General features: G+C 40.7%; 1 protein-coding gene across 1 annotated transcript in view; it reads right to left on the reverse strand.

Annotated features, from left to right (window-relative positions):
• LOC139913931 (ankyrin repeat domain-containing protein SOWAHC-like) overlaps positions 1-17,782 on the reverse strand; it is a 469,713-nt gene that overhangs the window by 305,413 nt on the left and 146,518 nt on the right. The window lies entirely within an intron of this gene.

The raw sequence follows: 17,782 nt of genomic DNA on the forward strand, positions 1-17,782 counted from the left end.
ATATCAGAAAACGAGGAACTCAAGGATTACCACTTTAACTGTGTATGTGTGTGTGATGCGGGCTAATTCACTGCCGATCATCACTAAAGCATCTCAAGGTAATAAAAGCTCTTTGCTCATCAGTGTCTGATCCTATGCCGAGTCACAGAGAGAGAGAGAGCTGCTGTGGTCTGCCATGTCTTACTCATAGCGCTGCTCTCATTGCTATTTACATGCATTTTATCACACAGCGTCTGTGTGAAATTATCCGGATTTTCTCACAAAATGGGGATCGGGGGCCCCATCAAAAGCAGCGGTATAGAAATATATCCCCACTTTTTTGTACGTATATCCACCGCAACATCAGAGAGGGACAGCCTCTCCTCCGGGGTACACAGTGGAAACACAGTAAGCAGTGTTTTGCCCCAGGGCACGCAGTCAGGTATTAAAGACCCGGTGCAGGAATTTCAAACAAGACTATTTTTAAACTCTCCTGCCAATTTGCAGTCTCTCCGGGTGATTACCACCAGAATAACTATGCTAATTGTTTAATAAGCGCACTTTGCTCTGCTTCAAAGGAGAGATTTTTGCATAATATTTCCCGCAAGTTCAAAGCTGTCGTTATGCTGAACAAATGGCCCTGACTGTGGAGGCTGCTTTTAAATGCACCAAAGAGAACAGGGTTATAAGACGGCCATGTAATTGCGTAATTAAAACAAGGTTATCAAAGTCTAGAGCATACCCACTTTTGTCACATATTTGCCATAAAAAAAAAACCTATAGGCTGCTTCTGCGCTCTTGTGCTCCGGGCCTTACAGATCTTAATTGGGCACCGGTGTCAAGTACTTAGGCGCTATCTAATGCGATTCAATTTATTCACTTTCTTCTAGACACAAAAAAAAAAAAAAAACGCTGGCTACACAATGAGGAAATCACTTTTTTGGGGGGGGGGGGGCGTGTGTCTTTGACTAAGTCCTCCAATTGCCCCCAGCAGATTTCTTAATTCAGAGGAAAAATTCCAGCCAAGGTTGATTGAGCTGAGTCCCTAATCTCTCTGCTTTCAGAGTAGGTGCAGGCGGGTGGGGGAAGGGGGGGAGCAAAGCAGTGGCTCCTTGAAGTTTTCCCTCGCTAGGTTTCAGTAAAAAAAAAAATGACAAAAAAAAACAGTCTCTTCATCCATACACTGCTGCCTACCTGCCATGTGGCGTCTCCAGGGGGGGAACTGCGGGAGGAAGCGGGGTTTTTATTTTTATTTTTTTTGGCATGACAGACACGGCGTCGGCCTCGGCTAAGGAAGCGTAACCCCCCTCGGAGGTCCGAGTTGACTGGCAGTTAGTCGACAAGGTCATGATAGCAAAACTGGCTGCATGGCTCGGAGCCACTGCATTAATCCTCTCACTCTGCCCGCGCCGCTTTTGACATTTCAGCCACTCGATTACATCACAGCCGGGAAAACAAAGCGAAAGAACATCATCGGTGGCGATGTTTTGCATCCAGAAACCTGCCGAATCTTGATTTCCGGTACATTCGTGTACGTATGTTTGCTGTGTTGAACGTACTGACAGGTGCGCTTCTCGCTTCACTTTGATGTGTCATGTTGTGACATGTTGTGATTAAAGACTCACACGTCTTTAATCAGTCACTCAGGACCTAACGTATTTACAATACAACAGCAGTTGTTAGTAAAAGGTCTCAAGGCGCTTAAATATTCGCTCTTTGCTGGAATAGATCGTCCCCTCATGAGCAATGAATCATCCACCCACTGTGTTATGTCAGATTCTGCAAAGAAAGAAAGTAGACATTTCATGAATAGAATCTCTCTCCCTCTCTCTCTCTTTCCCTCTCTTCATTTCTGTCATCCTCCCATTCCTCTCTTCTCATTTTCTTCAGTGTTTAATGTTTAATTTAAGCCTTCAGTGCAGAGCGGAATCAACAAGAAGGTGACACAGCGGCGGCGGCGGCGGCAGCGGCGGCAGCCAAAGTTCCACAGCGCCCCCACATGGATCTGAAGGGAACTCCCCCACCACCACCACCACCACCACCCCTCCCCCTCCCCTCCCGCCTCCCCTTGGCCAGACATGGAAAAGAGACAAGCCTCCTGTTTGCTAAGGAGGTGTAAGGCGCAGCAGGCACAGTTCAGCCATAGCCAGAGGGGCTTTGCTATGTTTAGTCGGGAAGCCATTATGTAAGTCGTCATTACGTACTCTCCAGTCCCCCCCCCCCCCCCCCCCTCCATTCTCCTCCTGTGATAGACAGCTGGCGTGAATGCATGCAGACAAGGAGAGGCTGAGAAGGAGAGAGGGGGAGATGGAGGGGGAGGCAGGGAGAGGGAGAGATGCTTTAGCGGTTTGATTATGGACGTCCCACAAAAGGCCGGAATTCGAGCTGCTGTCGCCCCCCCTTTTTTTTCGGTGTTGTCTTCGCTTTAAATAGGTCCGACCCGTGATCCTGCTGGTTTCAATATGGGACAATAGTGGGACACTGGACCTTAGAGAGCTTATTCAGAAGTAGTTATCTTATACTGTACATTGTTTTACCTTGCTCTTTCTTTTGTGACTTTGACTTTGTATGTTGTTGGTCTGCAACTTTTATATCTGTCTCGATGCTTCTTTCCTACCCAGGTCTCCCTTGGACAAAGAAACTCTTAATCTCAATGGGACTAACCTAGTTAAATAAAGGTTAAAGTAATAATCAGTGACATTTTCGTACAAATAAATGTCCTCTCGATTGCCGATTAACACAACAGTGATTCAACCTATAGCCATGAAAGCTTTCACATTTGCTGTTCTGAACAGCCAGTGTCTGGTAGCTCTTTCCCGGGAAAAATCCTCTGGCGCACAGGAAGTGATGTGTTTTATGTTTCAGAAACAAAACAGAAGAAGAACTGGGTAGTTAGCATGAGCAGTGATAGCCACCATGGCTGAACAGACAAAGAAAAGAGAAACTCAGACTGCATCAACAGAAAGATGTCAGTCCTGGACACACTGTTTGATTGACAGGTGATCTCTGGGAAGAGCAGTGCAGAAACACCACAGCAATGAGCGCTGAGCACCAAAGATGGAGCCAGAATTTTTTAAAAACGATGAATTGTGGGACTCTTTATTATTGCAAAAAATGACATTGAGTACTCTTAAATTGACACCACGACTGCTGAGCGAACGGCACTTCCCAGTGAGTTGCACATTTATCAAGTTGTTGTCTCGCAGCGGCAGAAGAGTGGATAAAAACATACCCGAGCAACAGCTCCCTATCTTAATCATCTGCGGCGGACTCTGACAGCCTCCTGTATCGAGCCGCGTTGTGCCGGATTAACTCGTTTTCCCCAAGAACACTCGGGATATCTTTATCTTGCCCGCTCTCGACGGGGGCGCCGGGGCTTCTGTTCACTCGGTGTCTTTTTTCCCAGAGACACATTGTACCGAGGCGGGTGGGGAAAATGTGCGCGGACAAAATATTTGCCTCATTACCTGGACTCGTCCGCAGGTGGTTGAGATATTGGGCCATCAAACGCCCTAAAAGCCCAAAGTACAAATCTGCTAGAGGGTGCTTTCATCTGCGCGGTGGCCTTTTATAGCCTGAAATAGATGCAGGGCAATGCTGTGGAGGCAACCTTGCTGTCGTGGCTCTGCTTTTTAAAGTGAGAGAATGCACTGAAATGTCCCTTCTTGGCTGGAAATCAATGTGTTTTTCTTCATGTGGTCACAAAAGGCTTCAATCCTCATCAAATCAAAGCGTTACAGTGCATATACAGTGCACTGTTGGCTTGATATTGTTGGAGAAAATTACACCATGTCACTCCGTGGTTAATATTGTCAACAATACTACCACTTTCTTTTCATGCCTGTTTAGAGACTGGGTTTTTGAAGCCAGATACCAGAGACATGCAGCTTTTTAAAGCTAAAAAGCTGCTGACTAAAGCTGCTGATACTATACTGCCAGCGATATTCAATATCTTTCAATTTGATCATTTTCATGCCCAAAAAAATCCAAGTGTTCAGTGTTTCCCCCCAGAATCTCATTCTTGTCAGGGTGGAAAAGCATCCGAAACAGCATTTAGACCATCATGAGACACTAAAACTCTCCATTTAAACCCAGGATGATAATACTAATACTAATGACACTACGACACTGCTAGTACTAGAAAAAATAGTTGTCGCTTGTGTGGAATCTGATCAAAATGTCTCATTAGAATCAGTTCATTTTAAGGGTTTTTCATGTTAGTGTAGTATTGATCAATTGTGGAATAAATATGTAATCAATCAAACTGCATCATATGAGAGGTCGACCATACTGACTGGACCAGATCTGATTTTAATAAAAGGGCAATATCAACCCCAGATATTGGTCTAACTCTACTTTGTACAGCAAAATGTAACAGATGAGAGCAATCCGACCAGAGAAACTCCCCCTCTCTTTGTGCCAATGCCAAGCTGATTGTGTAACCGCTCTTTAAAGTAAAATACCACCATTTTTGACATTTGAGCTCCGTATTTTTATTGACTGGACAGGAGTTAAAGCCACCATTATTACTTTTCCCTGTAATAAGTTGTGTAAAAAAATAAAAAAAAACTATTTCAATTTCAGTAATAACATTACAGTTACAAGTCATTACCTCAAAATATCACATTAGAAAAATATGATTTTATATATATTTCTACTTTGCTTTTATCCAGTGAAAGGACAACAAGAACACTGTTTGGTTTCCTGATCATTCACAGGAGAGGAAACTAACTGATGCTGATTTTAGAAGATGACATATTTTTTTGTTTCGTAACTGTAACATTATCGGTGAAATTGAAAATTGTGTTGAAAGGACGTGTTCGCTGTTTAGGTTCTACTGTTGGAGACTGTGTTTGCCCTGTGTGTATTGGATAGCGGCCAAACTGGAGGTACATAAAACTCTACAGTGAAGTAAGTGAGGAAATTTTTAACACAAATCAATCATCATGATGGTAAAAACATGGAAAATAAGGCCCAGGTTGAAAATAACCTGAATTATCCTTTAAAGTACTGGTTACTGGAAAAGTAATAATATTACTGTAACGCCTTACCACCCAACACTGGACACTTTACTGGTATAGGTTTAGAATTAAATAGGATCCTTTATGCTACATTTAGCTGCCTGAACAGAAGAGAGAAACACAGTCATTCAGTGTGTTCCCGGCTCCCTTTGACCTTTGTGCTTCAGTCTCATTTTATCTGGGCAAACTGTGGGCTTGCAGAATATGTCTTTCACGCCACTCTGGGCTCTCTACACCTTATCAGTTAGAGCGGCGGAATAATGGTGCGAAAAAAGCTCTCTGTTTGAGATTGATAAAGGCAGGGAGACAGTTTTTCCCATCAAACACTCCGGGCTTATCGGCGACGCTCGTCTCGAGAGGTCGTCGGATACCGGCTATGCTCTGAAGAGCGCGTCTGGCCCTGGAGCCGTCCTCGCCGTTTGAATGTTTCGGGATTGCAAAAAGAGAGACCTGTTCGGTACGGCTTAGTTTCTCCCACAGTCCCGGAGAACCGGGCTTATTCATAAAACATCACGGGCGTTGCCTGCGACGCTGGCTCGGTTGCAGCGACAGATGGCCAGACGATCACTGTGTTGCTGAAACAATAGCCACTTTGCAAAAGCGGTAGCGAGTGGGGCTTGTCAGAGACGGGACAGCTCCAATTGCCCTGAAAACGACATAGAATGCACTGCTCACTGTCAGAGGCTAGAGCTACGTGGGAAAACAGGCAATCGTGTATCTGTGTTGAGATCTGCTGTATCGCATCCTTGAACCCACAAACTGTGGTGCTCAAACACGGGAGACCGGCCACCATTGCCACATCATCATACTATAAAGCAAGGAATCTCTGTCTGTATGTGTGTCCTTCGCATATATCTCGAGAACCGTTCGTCCGATCTACTTCACATTTGGTGGGTGTATTGCTGGGGACCAAAGGACGTGCAGTGTCGGATTGGACACACGACACGTTCAATATTAATAAACTTTGAATAAACAAGCGAACAGCGCTCTGTTCAAAGCAAGCGACTGATAGCCTACGCCTATTGTGTGTGGGGTTTTTTGTGAATGGGCACTGCACTAGTATAGTTAAAGCTACAATATGCAATAGACCAGAAGTGTATTATTAGTCCCGTCCTCCATCCTAACACTTGTCACTCATGTTGATGAGCTGTCATCTAGCCTGAGTTTGAGGTAAGAGACAGTACTTTATATAGAGACAGTGCACTCTATCAGTTTTGAATGGAAAAATCTGTTAACGCTAAAGATGGCGACACCGACGACGTAAGACGCGTCGTCAACAAAACTGGCCAATCGACGCACCTTTGTGTTCATATCATAAAGAAAATCCACCAATCATTAAGGTTTAAGGTTCACACATCCGCAGAACTTTGTTTTTTACAACTGATGCAAGATGGGGGCAACAGAGCCGGGACAACTTTGACAATAATTTGAAATAATAATTTAAGAACATATTCCCAGATGTTACCGTCAGCTCCCTACTGTGGACTGCATGCATGACATGACTGGTAACAATTCATAGTATGGCAGTGACAAGTGGATGGCGCTGCGTACGTGAAAAAAACACGTTTGATAATAATGATAATATGTACTGTCAGAACTTTGGATATAAAAGACTCCCCATTCAAAGAGATAGGAGTCTTTTCTTGTTAGTCACGAACTTACTGCCTGGAGGGCGTTGCTAGTGTTTTCTATATATTGTCAGAATCTGCTTTGTTTGTGTTCGTTTATGTGCTAGAAGTGTGATTTTGAGACCTGTTCCTCTATATAATGGCAGTGAATGGAGAGAGAGAGAGAAAAAGCAATTCTCCAATCTCCTCTACCGGAGCAACAGATAATAGAGAATAGCAAATTTGGGGGTTATATCATGGAAGCTACACAACCTAAGGTATTACCTTAGGTTGTGTAGTTCAACATCGCTTCAACCAGTTTTCCCAGTGATTGTACTTTCAAAAGGTTGTCGAAATCAGCCATTTGAATCAATCAGACTACATCTATTATTTCTGTTGTTTGTTAAATGGGAAAAGTGTTCTAGAAATGTTGTTTTGGGGCAAATTGAGCCACATGGATAATGAGAATAGCCTGGCTTGCCCGAGGCTCTTGTCAGTGTATATCCCTCTGTTGTCAGGACCGCTCTCTGTTCTGCAGCCTTGACAACTTAGTCATGCTGCGTTCGCTTGCGGAAACGCGAGAGCGAAAAAGAAAAACCTCCAAAACAGAACCGGCTCTGTCGAAGATCAAGCAAAGTCAATCCAATTCGAGTCGATTCATCGCATCATTTGTTCAATATGTATGTATATTTGCGGTGTTGAAAGACACGGAGATCATTCGCCACTGTAAATCATGGCCCGCAACTGATGCAACACATCAAACATGCACACGCCAACGGCTCGCTACTGTCTCATTTACAGTTAAAATACTCTTGATGGAACATTATTAGCGATGCTGCCCTTACAAATGTTTGTGTGCTGCATTTTGTTTGAGTAAATGAGGCCAACTGTGTATTTCTGCAAATTAGCACAGAGCAGGATGCCACCCACACAGACGCAGCAAGGTGTTCATGGCAGATGGGAGAGGATCAAAGCACTTTTTTTTTTTGTTGTCCTTCGCTCATAAACCTAGATTATAGTGGGCAGATTCGCAAAAAAAAAAATGCAAAGGAGTTGAACGAGAGGCTTCCAGTGGACAGCTGCCAAAAAGCGAGCGGTGCCAAAGCTTCGACTCTTTAATACCGGAGCAGAACCCGGGCCTCGCTTCTTGACGAAACGTCCATTTTATCGGGGGCTGTAAAGTCAACATCTGGATCTCATGCAAACATAAAGTCCATCAGTAAACGTTTGTTTCATTAACCTTCCCAACTGACCTTTAGAGTCTAATGTGAATATTTGCCTTACTGCTTTGCCTACTTGCTGATGTTAAACTATTATGGCGGGTGTTTTTGACTGGAATGGCAGCTCAAAAGGGATCCTGTCAGCGGCCCAGTTTCTTTTGTTTTATTCTGAAGACATTTCTAACGCTCATATTGATTGACTGACTGCTGCTGCTGCTGTGTTTGTTTGAGAGTTCAAGCTGGATTCAATCTACCAAAAATCTCTGTAACCCTAATTTGATTCTTCAACCTGACATAAGAGGAGTGTACAACAGCTTTATCATCAAAACTGAGGAACAAAATCTGGCTGTAGTCCCACGATTCAAATTAAGTTTGGATTCTCTGGACCTCCGGCCTTGTAGGCCTCAAGCCTAGCACATTCAGCTGGAACTCAAGAGTCCCCACATCCTGGTGGTACATCGTGGTAAGAAACAACATGCCTCCAAAACATGCCAAGGGATCCTCACCAGAGGATGATGCACCTGTAACAATGGTGATACTTTCCCAGCTACTACTAGAAAACTTTAAATGTTTTGTACAGTTGATCATTGAGGGTATGAACAAAAGGCTGGACGATGTCATCAGAGATGTTCAGGGGTTGAAATCCAGCTTGGAATTCACCCAAAACAAGGTGGACACGGTGACAACCGAGCATAAGGAAATGGAAGCAAAAATAAAACTGCTTGAGAAGGATATAACTAAATCAAAGGAGGAATTGGACACACTGAAGACAAAATTGGACTACATGGAGAACCAGTCAAGGAGAAATAATATTTTAATCAACGGAATTGCAAATGAAAAAGGAGAGAACTGGAATGAATCAGAAAGTAAAGTCCGAAACATGCTTGCAAGCAAAATGGCTCTAGATGGCAAAAATTGAGCTTGCTCACAGAGTTGGCCAATATCAGGAGGGCGGGCGGCCCAGACAAATAATAGTCAAATTTCTGCATTTCAAGGACAGACAGACCATTTTTTCATCTGCAAAGAGGCTGAAGGGCACAAACATTTACATAAATGAAGACTTTTCAGAGGCTGTGCAACAGAGGAGGAGAGAACTCTTGCCCAAGCTGAAAGCTGCCCGTGAAAGGGGAGACATGGCCAGCTTAAAATATGACAAGCTAGTTATAAGGCCCAGGAGCAGAAATGCTCAAATATCAGTTTGAAAATTCGTTGTTGTGTTATTGTTTGTGTTTAGTTTAGTTTTTTTGTTCATTTTTGTTTTTTGTTTGGTTTTTTTTGTTTTGTCTAATGAATACAGGTCATTCAATTCTTCAACTCAAAGGTCTGACTTTAGTCCATTTGAATATTTGCAGTCTGAGGCACAAGATCGATGAGGTAATTAACATCATGCAGTCAAACAGCATTCAAATTCTAGCCTTGTCAGAGACACACTTGGATCCATCTTTTGAGGATGATGAACTGACGGTGTATGGTTATAAGATATTGAGAAGGGATAGAAATAAACATGGCGGGGGAGTAGCTTTTTATGTCCAGGATCATATCCCTGTTAAAATAAGAAGAGATCTCATGAGGTATAATGTTGAAGCACTGTGGGTACAGGTTCATTTACCACACCTAAAGCCTATCCTAGTAGGATGCTGTTACAGGCCTCCTAGTGCTAACATACAATACCTGGAAGAGATTTATGACATGTTTGACACAGTTTGTGACAAAAATAGAGAAATATTCATACTAGGTGATTTAAACATAGATTGGCTTTCAGCACACTGCCCATTGAGGAATAGACTATACTCTGTGGCAAACGCATGTGGTTTACAGCAAATTATGACACTGCCAACTAGAGTTTCCACAAAGAAATCAGCTACATCATCTACTTGTATAGATCACATTTTCACAAATACTCCAGAGTACTGTTCAAAGGCTGTTTCAATACCAACTGGATGTAGTGATCATAATATGGTAGGTGTCACAAGGAAAACGAAATTACCTAAAGGAGTCAATAGGGTAGTCTACCGTAGAACATACAAACATTATAATCAGGAATTGTTTATAACTGAAATTCAAAATGAAGATTGGTCAGAAGTGTCTAGTGATGATAACCCAGATTCAGCACTTAACAAATGTATGGAGATACTAATGAAAATAGTTGATAAGCATGCACCCCTGAGGAAAAGTACAGTCAGGAGAAGATGTGCACCCTGGTTAGATGAAAATTTTAAAAAGCTAATGCGTGAAAGGGACAATGCAAAGAAAAAGGCAAACAGTTCTGGAGAATCAAAGGATAAGGAATACTATTGTGCTTTGAGAAATAAGGTAGCTAAGATGAACAAAAAGAGGAAAAAGGAGCATTTCCAACAAAAAATTAATAAAGCCAAGAATGACAGGGGAAAGTTATGGAGCACTCTAAATGAGATTATGGGCAGAAATTCTCACACTGTGGTGTCATATGTAGAACACGAAGGAGTTTTCATTACTAAAGCACCTTCATATACATTATTCGAGAAAGAAATTATGCATAGGAAGAAATGCACGTTTGTGTTCCAACAAGTCAACAGTGAGCTTGTTGAAAGTATTCTAATGTCTCTTCCTGATGGGAAATCATCAGGTATTGACAATCTAAATGCAAGATTGGTCAGAGATGTGGCGAAATATCTGTCTGTTCCTATTTTTCACATATTTAATATAAGTTTATCTAAGGGTATATTCCCAGAGAAGTGGAAAGAATCCAAAGTAATACCATTGCCCAAGGATAAGAGATCCACATTTACAGGAGCAAATAGCCGACCCATTAGTCTTCTTCCAATATTGAGTAAGGTATGGAGAAAATTGCTTTTGAACAGATCCAGAAATATTTTTTTAGCAATAGGTTAATAACTAAATTTCAGCATGCATATCGGGTGGGTCACTCCACATGTACTGCTTTAACACATATGACAGATGAGTGGCTAACAGAAATGGATGCTCAAAGACTAATTGGTGCAGTTATGCTGGATTTTAGCGCTGCTTTTGATCTGATAGATCATGAAATACTGTTAAAAAAATTAGAATGTTATGGTTTTTCATCCTCTGTCATGGATGGGCAGCTACCTATCCACAAGGAAGCAAAGAGTCTTTTTCAATGGTAGCTACTCTGATAGTGTAGATATTCACTGTGGTGTTCCTCAGGGCAGCTGCCTTGGCCCATTATTATACTCAATTTTCACCAATGACTTACCAAGTACATTAGACAATACTACTGTGGTTATGTACGCTGATGACTCTACATTATATTGCGTGGCACAAACAGCCAATAATTTATCAGAATTACTAAATAGAGATTTGGCAAAAATTTGTGATTGGGTGCAAGGAAACAGACCGGTGTTAAATATAACAAAAACAACATCCATCATTTTTGGGACCAAATTCAAACAAACTGCAGATGCTTTATTAAATTTGTCTATTGAGGGGCAACCATTGAAACAAGTGAACCAAACAAAACTTCTTGGAATCACTTAGGATTCCCACTTGTCCTGGTCAGCTCACATTGAAGGAATAGTGGCCAAAATGGGCAAAGGTATCGCCATGGCACGGAAATGTGCCACATATATAACACCATCCATTCTTAATTCATTCTGAATTATATGGTCATCAGCGTCTAAGAAAGAATTGAACAAACTTCAGTTGGCACAAAATAGAGCTGCCAGAGTAGTACTTCAATGCTCAAAAAGAACAAACGTTATTTCAATGCATAAATGTCTGTCATGGCTGCCGGTTCAACACAGACTTCTTACTTCCCTTCTCGTATTCTTTAGGAAGGTTTTATCTTCTAGTAATCTACATTCTTAGTAGATCAATTAGAATATATAGAGAACAGTCACACTCACTTCACCAGAAAGGCACTAAGGCGACCTAGTACTTCCCAGACCTAGGACTAATTATTTAAAATCTACAGTGTGCTATAGAGCCATATTTAACTGGAACAAGCTACCAGTATCCACCAGGCTGGCAAAGAATAATTACACTTTCAAAAAGGCACTCAAAAGTGAACTGATGAAACTGACCATGTAAACTTTGATTTTATTTAATGGTTATAATTGTTATTATTTGTTCTATGTTTATATATATATATATATATATATATATATATATATATATATATATATATATATATATATATATATATTGGGGTTTTTGTTTTTTTTTCCACTGGATTTAGTTTAAATTAATTTGTTTCCTTTTATTATTATTATTGTTGTCTTAAGTATTCTCTTATCTTATTATTGATTATTTGTATTGTATTGCTTTTTGTGAGGACCCCAGGAAGACTAGCTGTCATTAATTTGCCAACTAATGGGGATCCTAATAAAACAATAAAACAATAAAACTGACTCTTCATATAGAGAGTGACTGTGGGACTAAATGAGGAAGGATGGGACGATATGCTTATCTCACGATACTATACGATATGCGATATGTGGCTTTACGATGCAATACAACCACAATACAATGTAATAAATAAAAGTTGCACAGTCAACAAAGTCTGACGCAAAGTCTGTGCAGAATTATGTTTATTTCTGAGCCACAAATCTTTCTAGCAATGGCATTGGCTTGCTAGAATGTAAACAACAATTTTAAAATGTCACTACAAAGTGTAAATAATATAATGTGTATGGAGAGTTTGTGAAATTGTGATGGTCAAGCGTCTCATTTGTGATTACTACAGCAGAATAAAATGGAGCTAATATCGCGATTCATTTTTCTGCCCCACAATACACATTTTTGTATCACGATATATTGAATTTCGATATATCGTCCCGTCACTATAAATGAGTTTTAGTATTTCAATTTTTGTGTAATAATTTGGAGAAAACTGACCTGTATTTGAGTTATGGTGGGATCTGAATGTTGTGGTGTGATTATTCCATTACCAAGCAATGAGTTACTAAATACTGCATCAGCAAGTTCCTTAAAGAAGCTATAATTAATATTAGGGTTCGACCGATATGGGTTTTTGAAGGCTGATACCAATACCAATATTTTTGGATTGAAGCTGCTGATAGCTGATACTTTGTGGCAATATCTTTAAATTTGAACATTTTCATGCAAAATTTATTCTTGTCAGGGTGGAAAAGCCTCTGAAACAACTTTTAGACCATCATGGGACACTAAAACTCTCCATTGAAAATCAAAATGTTGCATAAGAATCAATCCAGGTTAAGGTCTTCCCATAAACAGCCAGTGTAGTATTGATCAAATAAATATGCATCATATCCGTCATATCAGAGTTGGACCACACTGACTGGCTGATAGATGATTTTTAATAAAAAGCCAATATCGGCCCATATATCAGTCTAACCCTAACCCTGACTGATATACTCCGAAAACCCTGATTAAAGCTTTAATTATGCAGCAATAAAAGATATATTCATTTTTTTTTAAATCCCCCCTGATATCCATTTACCTCGCTTTGATACCTCTTTGGATACAGGAAAAGGTCATGTTAGGACAGGGACAAAGAGAATGCGTGAGGAAGAGAGCAGACAGGAATTACGACCATCGGGGGCAGATTTCTTGGCGAAGGACCATTATAAGATCCCGCAGATTTACCTTGTGTCCTCACTTTTAAATGTGCCCCCCTCATCATCTTGAACGTCACTCCACTAGCTAAAACACCGGCCAGGAGGCAGCATTAACGGCGAGGGGGGGGGGGGGGGGAATAAGAGAAAGAGGGATGGAAGAATAAATAAAGAAGGGAGAGAGGGGTGGAGGGGGGGGGGGACACAGTTTGCAAAGGCAAATTACACAGCCGGGTGGCCATATTATGACTGACTTCAGCAGATGGGGAGAGGCATTTATGAGAGGGAGATAATGGTGGCGGCAGTACACTAAAACACCCATAGAGATGGATTGCGGTCGTGTGTCACATGTCTTGTGTCGGAAATATCGCAGCTCCTTTTTATCCAATACCGCTAACTATCAGCATTCAAATCTGTCATTCCTCATGCTCTATGCGTATCAGTGAAAGACTTCTGTCTCCCATAGCACACAAAGGCAGGTACGTACATAGAAAGTAGGGATGGGACGATATATCGCAATTCAATATATCGCGGAAAATGTGACGATACGTATCGCGGGGCAGAAAAATGAATCGCGATATTAGCTCCATTTTATTCTGCTGTAGTAATCACAAATGAGACGGCTTGACCATCACAGTTTCACAAGCTCTCCATTGAATGTATATTATTTGTACTTTGTAATGACATTTTTAAATTGTTTTTTACATTCTAGCAAGCCAATGGCATCGCTAGAAAGATTTGTGGCTCTGAAATAAACATAATTCTGCACAGTCAGACTTTGTTGTCACTGAACTTTTATTTGTTACATCGTATCATGGTTGTATCAAATTGTGAACCCCATATCGCGTACGAATCATATCGTGAGATAAGCATATCGTCCCATCCCTAATAGAAATGTATATAGGGTTTGACTACGATATTTTTGCATTGAAGCTGCCCATAGCTGATATTTTGTACCAATATTCAGTCTCTTGAAACAGTAGAGCTTTTTCACACCTGAATATAAGGTGACAGGTGCGTAGGAGAAGAACGTAGGATGGCAAATAAAGACAAAGCTCTGCACACTGTATACTCAACTATAAGAGCAATGCTATAAGAGCGTCTTTATTAGGAACAATGTTTTGATACATCAGGTTATCTGGTAAGTTCAGCAGACAGTGTGTGGGAGCTGTTTCCTTCAGTATTCAGTATTTCTTTAAATTTGACTATTTTTATGCCAAAACATTGTAAGTATGCAGCGTTTCCTCCAGAATGTTATTCTTGTCAGGGTGGAAAAGCCTCTGAAACAGCATTAAGACCATCATGGGACACTAAAACTCTCCACTGAAACCCGGACTAATGGGTTTAAAGGGTGACACCACCTATGGTAGGGAAACTCTGGGAGACATTACTGCCTTTAAATTAATTTTGAAAAAAACAAATGTTATTTCAGGTTTTACAGGCTGTTTTTCTGTAGCTGTGGTCAGGAGGAACCTTCATCATATGAGAGGTGGACAGCACTGACTGGGCGATATATGATATTTAATAGACTTGTTTATTAGTCTTGTTTACTAGGTAATTCCTCTTGGTCCTCTGCTTTCTAGTTTTAGGGAAAAGAATGTTCTCACATGTTCACAAATGTTCATAAATACTGTGAAATCTGACATTGACACAAATCTAACTCTTAGTGATGAGACGATATATCAGAATTATATATTAATATATCGCGATACAAATATGTGACAATGCATATCGTGATATCGCGATATTTTTATTCTGCTGTAGTAATCACAAATGAGACGGCTTGTCCATCACAATTTCACAAGCTCTCCATCCAAATTATATTATTTACACTTTGTAATGACATTTTAAAATTGTTGTTTACATTCTAGCAAGCCAATGCCATCGCTAGAAAGATTTGTGGCTCAGAAATAAACATAATTCTGCACAGTCAGACTTTGTTGTCATTGAACTTTTATTTATTACATCGTATCGTGGTTGCATTGCTTCGTGAACCACATATCGCGTATCGTATCGTGAGACATAAACATAAACATATCATCCCATCCCTACTAACTCTGCAATGACAGTTTTCCCCAGAAACATTTCCAAGAGTTTTTCTCAGGAAGAAAGTGGCACAGCAGAGATAAGGGATGAAATTCCTTCCTCTCTCCTGATTGCTGCAGCGATTCTTAATAAACCTCGTCCATGCAGATCATTACCTGATATCAGTTAAAACCGTCTATTGTTCGCATCATAATTTAAACTTTCGCTCATCGAGATAACTAAATTCAATCACATCAGGTGAATCAGAGGCACTCCAGGAAATCCTTATCTTTCAGGCTTTCTGCTTTCCCGGCTCCAGCCTTTTCTTCTCTTCCCGCTGCATTTGACAGACAGCTTTAGAAGAGCTTCAATGGTATCATAGTGGAGTGCCAAATAGTTTCACAGCTTGAGGACACGAGTGCAAATGTTAGGCCACCTCGATTTAAATCAAATGCATCTTTATTCCATTCATGCCGCAGACTGCCTGAAAAAATCAGGCCACACCATGAATACTAATACCAGCGGGTCTGTTTTGCATTGCTAATGTGGTCAGAAAACTTTAAAACTATGAGGGGATTTGCAAATGAGAACATCTAAATTGTGTTTGACTAAAATGAGTATGGGCATGTTACACGTTCTGTACTTTGGAAATAGCACCGATATGGTGAATGTACCCTGGTTTGTTGACTCTAGATGAGACTAATGCCATAGTTAAAGCAATATTCCACTTAGTTTTAACATGGGGGTTATTTGGCTCTTGACCACCATGAAAACCAGAATATAAACTAATCACCAAGATTGGATGCAGCTGGACGAGTTTGTAGCATTCCGATTTTTACTTCCCATTCATTTGAATGAGGCCACGAAAATAGCCTGAAAACTGACATTTAACACTTTTGTGAACAGATTGAACAACAGATCCTGCTTTTAAGACAATAAAGCAGTCCTGGGTCGTCGTCATTTTGCATTTCTATTCTTGGTTTACACTAAAATTAGTATTTAAAGATAAAAGTAGATCCGGTCTCCCAAACAGGAACGATCTGGTATCCCTCCGCTGTGTTCTCTTCTATCATTAAAAATGCTATTTGGCGAAATTATGTTCTAAAACGGACCCACAGTCAACTGAAAATCACAGTAGCAGGATCTGTTGTTGAATCTGTTCATGAATGTATTAAATGTCAGTTTCAGGCTATTTTTGTGGCCTCATTCAAATGAATGGGAAGTAAAAATATGAACGCTACAAACTCGTCCAGCTGCATCTGATCTTGGTGAGTAGTTTATATTCTGATTTTCATGGCGGTCAAGTGCCGAATAACCCCATGTTAAAACTAAGTGGAATATTGCTTTAAGTAGGGTTATGTCAGTGTAAATGGAAAAATTGTGTAGGATACACAGATTCAAGCCTGTTATATTCAAACTATCAGCTTCCATATGGCCCTTAATTCTTTTCTGTCATGTCCTTACTATTGGAACTCAACTGAGGACTGAGGGCAGCTGCTTGGTTTGGGGTATTTTGAGTATAGGTTAGTAGCACACGTCTTGAGTTTCCTCCCTAACCTCCTGATAACCTCAGCCACCCCCCATCCAAGTATAGCCTACCCAGACATAGGCTATTTAAAGTAGGGTTACACCGATATGGCTTTTTGAAGAGCGATAGTGATATTTTTGCATTGAAGTTGCCAATTGCCAGTATTTATTCTTTAAAAAAATGCAAGGATCCAGTGTTTCCCCCAGAGTTGTCTTCTTGTCAGGGTGCCAAAGCATCTGAATCTGCATTTAGACCTTCATGGCACACTACAACTCTCCACTGAAACCCAGACTGTGTCTATTACCAGTATATTTTGGTCCTTTTTCACCCCTGGTTTATAGATCAACGGATGGTGCGGGTCAACCATATGGAAGTATTGGGGGGGGTCAACCAAGGAGGTTCTATATTCAACACTACCTGTCTTAGTGCCACGCCTTTCCTATCATATCATTGGCTAACGTCCCGGGAAAGCTTTATTTTCATTGGTGGTCTATTGTCAACACTGCAGCTCCTCGCTTCTAGCTGCATCAAGCAAGCGAGAGTTAGGCCGAATAGTACCGATTACTCGATGTAGCCTTCAAAATAAAAGCGTATTATTTGTAACTTTTGAAACAAAATTAAGGATTGGGGTGTACGGAACCATAACTTTTTGGGAAAACAAAATAGTTCTATTTTTATTTACTTCGTACTTTTCCTTGAATACAATGTTAATTTTCACTGTGTTACTCTATATTATTAAATTAACTTTGTAACCAGTGTTTGTTAATGAATTTTATTTTGAAACTCACAACCGGAAAACTTTGTTATTCTAGTTGACTTGACACTAGTGTCTCTTCCTTGTTGATGT

This window comes from Centroberyx gerrardi, chromosome 21 (genome assembly GCF_048128805.1).
Source record: "Centroberyx gerrardi isolate f3 chromosome 21, fCenGer3.hap1.cur.20231027, whole genome shotgun sequence".
Classification (NCBI taxonomy): domain Eukaryota; kingdom Metazoa; phylum Chordata; class Actinopteri; order Beryciformes; family Berycidae; genus Centroberyx; species Centroberyx gerrardi.